This window comes from Pinus tabuliformis, chromosome 7, assembly GCF_031772625.1.
Source record: "Pinus tabuliformis cultivar Carrire ecotype Pingquan chromosome 7, CPIR1, whole genome shotgun sequence".
Taxonomy (NCBI): Eukaryota; Viridiplantae; Streptophyta; class Pinopsida; order Pinales; family Pinaceae; genus Pinus; species Pinus tabuliformis.
This window is the reverse complement of record NC_142293.1, coordinates 639175085-639181095: the sequence shown is the minus strand read 5'-3', so window position 1 is coordinate 639181095 and position 6011 is coordinate 639175085. Positions and strand designations below refer to the sequence as shown.

The following is a 6011-nucleotide window of genomic DNA, read 5'->3' as shown; positions in this document are numbered from 1 at the left end:
CCCTGTAGTTCAAATAATAGAAGTCATCAACGTTTTTTTGGAAATAACCCAAATCTTAACCAATCATAAAGAAAAAACACAACATATAGGCTGAGAAACTTATAATAGGGACTTTCTTAAACTTTATAGCAATGACCAAACTAAAGCGTTACAAGAGGCGGACACGAATGTATATCAGAGGTTTTGAGTATCAGAGTTGAGTTTTAACATGGCACACTCTGCAAAACTTACAATATATGGAAAGTTCTAATGAGGAGAGGACACAATATTATATTAAATCATTGTGATAAAGCCGATCAGATCAACAACCATATTAGAGATTGAAATATTAGGTCTTATAAGAGATTTTAGATGTGTTCCATTTCAAAAGTTCCGATATACAAGCGGACACAATTTTACAATTAAACCAATTCAATAACCATATCAAGTCCGGAGGTGATGACATAGGGGGACAGATGGCAGGTGCAAAGGTATGTTGGAGATCTTTTGATATCAGAAATTTCTAATGTGGTTAAATATGGGAGCTTTGATATGGAGTGCACACAATATCATTATAGACCACAATTAATACCATATTGGGTCCGACATATCGAAGCATGGTAGATATAGGAAGTCGGAGGGGAAGGCACATTGGGATATCGACGATAGATGTTTATCGAGTATCGGTGGAGCAATATATCGGAGGTCAGAGCGACATGGATATCAGAGTATCGACGAGTGATATATCAGAGGTTTTAACAATGTGACACACAAAAATCTCTGATATGTATTACAAAGGATTAAACTACAACCACTCGTTATAAGCCTTCGACTACGTTATATGACCATTTTATAATATAAAAGACTTTACAAAAATGACCCTTTTTAGTAATAAGTGAATTATAGCCACTCAAAAGCCAAAGCCACTTGGTTTTGTTAAATAACGAAACTATAGCCACTATATAATATAAAGCTTGGTCTCGGGGGCTATTTTTGAATTAAAAGAAAAGTTAACAAACAAAATATTTACAAACCAACTATATATGATAAAAAGATAATGTACATGTTATGTAAATTATAAGGCCAAGCCAATGAAGTGTTTGAAAACCAAACGTCCAGATGAGATAAAAAATTTATGATAGGAAGATAGAAAAATATTGAACTCGTTGAAGCAATGCAAATACTCAAAATCGAATAGTAATATGACCAAACATTCAATCAAAGGTTCCCCATAATGAGAATTAAGTGAATAATGGGGGATTGTTGTGTTTTTACCACAACAAGAACCTTATTAACGTATCACAATCACATACACAAAACTATGTCCGAGATGGCAATGAATTTTCCATGGAGGACCCCCTGTGTGCTTTTGGGAGAAAAAATAGGTTTTTTTGTGAAGGAATACAACGATTTATATGTCCAATATTGAGGAAAATGAATGGTGAAATTCAATCTCAAAAGACAAAATATTAAGGAAGTGTTTTTGGAACATGAAACTTTGGGGTTCTAGTGAGTGAAACCTTGGGCAGCCAAGGGAGGACATAATCATGAAAAATTTTAGGGCCATAATTGAATGATTTTAACTAAATTTAGGATACTTGAACAATTGGTACTTTTACCGTGGTTCTCTTTGACAATTCATGATAATCTTGCTCAAAAAAGGCTTAGGAGAAGGCCATTCCAAGTGATGAAAAAGGATGAGGGAGACAACTTGGCTCATTTATGGAGCTTGCAAGAAACCGGTAGCACTAGATAAGTATTTATTTTTTTTATATTTCTTACTAAGTGGATAGTGATGTGCTACGGTGACTTGGGGAGGGAAAAAAGAGCTCAAAAGTTGAATTTTTGGTTTATTAGTTTTGTAAATATTGATTCAGTTGAATTAATTTGGACATATAATTGTGAGATCCCTTTATGTTATGGGGATTTTTTTATAGTTATTTTTTTAGATGTTAATATTAAAAAAACTCCATAGGAAGCCCCAATTTAGGTAAGTGAGGATGTCTTTACAACTCTTTTCCAAAATTTGATTCAAGTTTTATGTTTGTGACTTTGCTTTGGAAGCCCCAATTTAGGGAAGTGAGGATGTCTTTACAACTCTTTTCCAAAATTTGATTCAAGTTTTATGTTTGTGACTTTATGTCAATTTGAGTATGTTTTTTCAATTTCTCCTTACATTGTCTGGATATTTCAAATATTGAGAAATTGTGTCTTTATATTAAGAAGAGATTTTTAGAGAGCTATGTGTTAAGATTTATTTTAGTAATTTTCCAAAAAAAAAAAATTCAAATAAATAAAATTGAGATCGACTATATAACATTTAGGTGCCTCATATGTCTATCTTCTATGATATCTACAAGATCCATATCTTTATGTACGACCTCATTCTTCACCTAAAAAATGGTTTGATTATAAACAAAAAGACTAGATATTTTGACCAACTAAATAAGATGAAAAAGATAAAGGAACTAAGCAAACACAAGCTTCTAAAAAGGCTAGTCATACTTGTCCAAAAATAATGCCCAGGAACATGGAAAATTTTAAGGATAGAAATTTGGTTTAAAATGTAGAAATTTTGGGTCACTAATATGCAAATTGTAAAATGCTTAGTAATACTTTTGTGAAAATTTCAAATCTCTAATGATTTTACATAAGTCTTTATAAAATGTTGGCAATTTTTAAAGTAAAATTGTTTTATACTATAAAATTTGGGTGAATTGTTTAAAAAAATAAATAGAAATTAGTGAACATTTTTTAGCGAAAAACATGAAAAATTGACCCACTTGCAAATACTAGCCCCTAAATTTTTTCCTATATAACAAACCTTGTTTTATGTTAGAAAAAATAAACTTAAATATTAAAATATCCTTAAAAAATAAACTTAAATATTAAAATATCCTTAAAAAATAAAAATTATATTTATTGTTTTTCATGACAAAATAAAATATTCTCATCAAATAAACATTTTAATTGCAGTAAAAAAAAATGTTACAAATAAAAAAATATATCCTTGATGACAAAGTGGCGTGAGATTAAAAAAATAAAATAAAAAATAAAACTAAAAATTAATTTTCAACTTAAAAAATCACATATACACTAATCATATTTATATTCTAAAAATAAGATATTCAAGTTTCCTTTATATTTATAATGTCGGGTCATGTCCACTAATTATATTCATACTCTTAAAAATGCAATATTTATGTTTGGTTTTTATTTATAATGTGCTATAATTAAATATAGGATATATTTTTTTCAATTCAAATAGAAAATTATTTCAAAAATTTAATAAACACTCAATATCTCCACTGAAGAAAAATTAAAAATATATTGTTTTCATATATTTTTGTCAATTGAAATAGAAAATTATTTCAAAATTTTAATAAACACTCGATAAGTTGGTTTCATATCCCCATCCAAGAAAAATTTAAAATACATTGTTTCTCTTTTACCTTCATGTGGTTGCTATCCCCATTAAAGAAAAATTAAAAATATATTGTTTCTCTTTTACCTTCATGTGACCAACAACTAGCAAACATAGGGCAATTTGCTTCTGGTAACAAGCTACTTTTAAGGATACGGATTCCTGTACAACTTAGCTTAGAAGTTGAGAAATATGTTTGGCTCTCGTTTAAGTAAACTTGCTTGGATCTAAGGGCAGGCACAATAATATTACAAACTAACATTTATGAATTATGCCGTTTCCTCTTTGAAAAAATCAAAATTGTTCTTGCTCTGAATTTGTCAAAACTAAATTTTAATCCTGCAACAAATTCACAAATTCACAGCCTGGTTTAGAAGGAATGGTTTGGAAAATTAAAAGTGGTTGGAATTAGGTAAACAAATTTTAAGAAATGTTGCAATTGTACGGTTTGAATCATGTTTTTGATGTTAGAAATAGATTCAGCACCATCGAAAACCTCTAAAGCACTCAAAATTTTGAAGTTGTAACCTGGATTTACAAAAATATCTGCTGAATTTTATCAAAATATCGTTTGAATGGATTAAATAGACATCAGATTAAAACTAGCTAGTAATGAGATTCCAAACAGCCAACAAATGCTATTGAAATAGAACACACAACCCAATATAACCTTGCCCCTTCAGACAATCATGATAGAAAGCATACTGGATTACCCATGAAAAAATCACTCACAATTATGTGATTTTTCCATAAATATTTCAATTATAAAGATATAGATCACAAAAGCCTAAATTTGAAAAACGCCCACATTACCCATGAAAAAATCACTCACAATTATGTGATTTTTCCATAAATATTTCAATTATAAAGATATAGATCACAAAAGCCTAAATTTGAAAAACGCCCACAATAAATGTGAAATCCCCTCCCAGCCATACAAATAGGCAATAGGCAATAAAATCTGGAGACATGTGAATGGTTCACATGGGTTTCTAGCAACCAGAGAACTAAAACTAACCTACAGGAATTTGTGATAATAGCCAAACAGCAACTTGCCGGATGTAAGCACTTTCAAACCGCCTCCTTCAGCTGCTTCTGCTTCAAGCATTTGTCTGTATATATGACATCATACATGAATTTGCATTATTCAAAGCAGAAGAAAAGAATGAGAGTAGATTCAAAGGAGTTTATTGACAAAAGTGCAATGCAATATCTTCTCACTCCTCCCCCTTCGATTGTTCTCAGACGGGATTGTGCTGAGCATCCGAAAATAATGACCCCAGGTGGTCATTGACCTTCTTCTTTACATGGTGGGGATGGAATATTATCAAAAAAATCCTCATTTTTCTTCTGGTGACACTTTCATTTGAGGTTCTGGAACAGAAATCCAGCAAAAACCATTAAAACCTATCACCACTAACAACAGATGTCATAAATACAGATGTATCTATGCATGAATACATATATACACTTGTCTGTCTACCATGTAAATCTATTTGAGAAACTGGAAACAAAGAAAAACGCTCTCACCTATCAATACAACAACGCCATGGCTCCTGTCGATTCGGATGGGTTGGAGGCAATAAATTTCTCTGCTCTGACATCCATTCCCTGTTTTGCCCTCTGAAGAGCAATAATACCAATATATGGTCGGCCTTCCCAACCGACAAATTATTATATAATTGGCACTCACTAAAGACCTTTCCTCTGTATGTACAACCACCAAAATTAGAATGAGTGACTATCCATTCGGACAGTACGTAATGGGAGCTCTAAAAAAACCCTTTTTTTTTTAATGTCAAACCAGTTTTATTTTGGGCGTTCACTGAGCCGGTTCCGTTTTGGGGTTTTTAATGGCGCAATGTAAAGAAACTATAATTATTCTGGAAAATAATAGAAAATTTTGGTAAGATTATGATAAAATTCGGCATAATTTTTTGAAAATTTGGATTATAGTTGTTAAATTTCAAGATTTTGAGTGCCTTAGAGATTAGTGATGGTTCTTGATGGTGTTGAATCTATTTCCACCATAAAAAAATTCAAACGCTTCAATATTCTGATTTTTTGAATTTTTTACCAGATTCCGGTAGAGTTCTTCTGTGCAGGTGAATTTGTGGCCTTGGTAGACAACGTCTTTTTTAATGACATTGTTAAAAGTGCTTAATCCTATTTTTAATCGTAGAAATAAATTCAACACCATCAAAAACTTTTAAGGCACCGAAAATCTTGAAACTTAACAGCGATAATCTCAATTTCCAGAAATTTCCTTTGTTTTCCAGGCAAATAAAACTCCTTACATCAAGTATTTTTAATTTAAATATGATTATACAATCGTGGGTGAGATTATGTTTTCTTTGTTATTTAAAATGAGTTTTTCTATGTTTGAATTGCTGAAAATCTCTTAAGCACTTAGATTAGTACAGAAATCAAATTGTAATTTTAATAAATATTTGCTAAATATTTTACAATTTTTTTTTTTTTACACATTAAAAATTGTATTATCTTTTAAACGAGAGATTATATGAAAAGTTAAGAATTTTGGATTCGTCGCTCAGTGCGCAAATGCAAAATCAAAATACAAGTTAACATGAGATTGAATATCCCAATA

The 6011-nt window shown here is 30.7% G+C and overlaps 1 long non-coding RNA gene across 2 annotated transcripts; it reads right to left on the bottom strand.

The window, feature by feature from the left end:
- Positions 1 to 4093: 4093 nt before the first annotated feature.
- LOC149249069 (uncharacterized) lies at positions 4094 to 5212 on the bottom strand. 2 transcript variants are annotated; one of them, XR_016265810.1, is made up of 3 exons: positions 4934 to 5131; positions 4291 to 4777; positions 4094 to 4190 (listed from the first exon to the last, which is right to left on the bottom strand). It is a non-coding gene; the product is annotated as an uncharacterized LOC149249069 (long non-coding RNA). The 2 variants fall into 2 exon arrangements; XR_016265809.1 differs by having other exon boundaries at positions 4094 to 4777; positions 4934 to 5212.
- Positions 5213 to 6011: the final 799 nt, after the last annotated feature.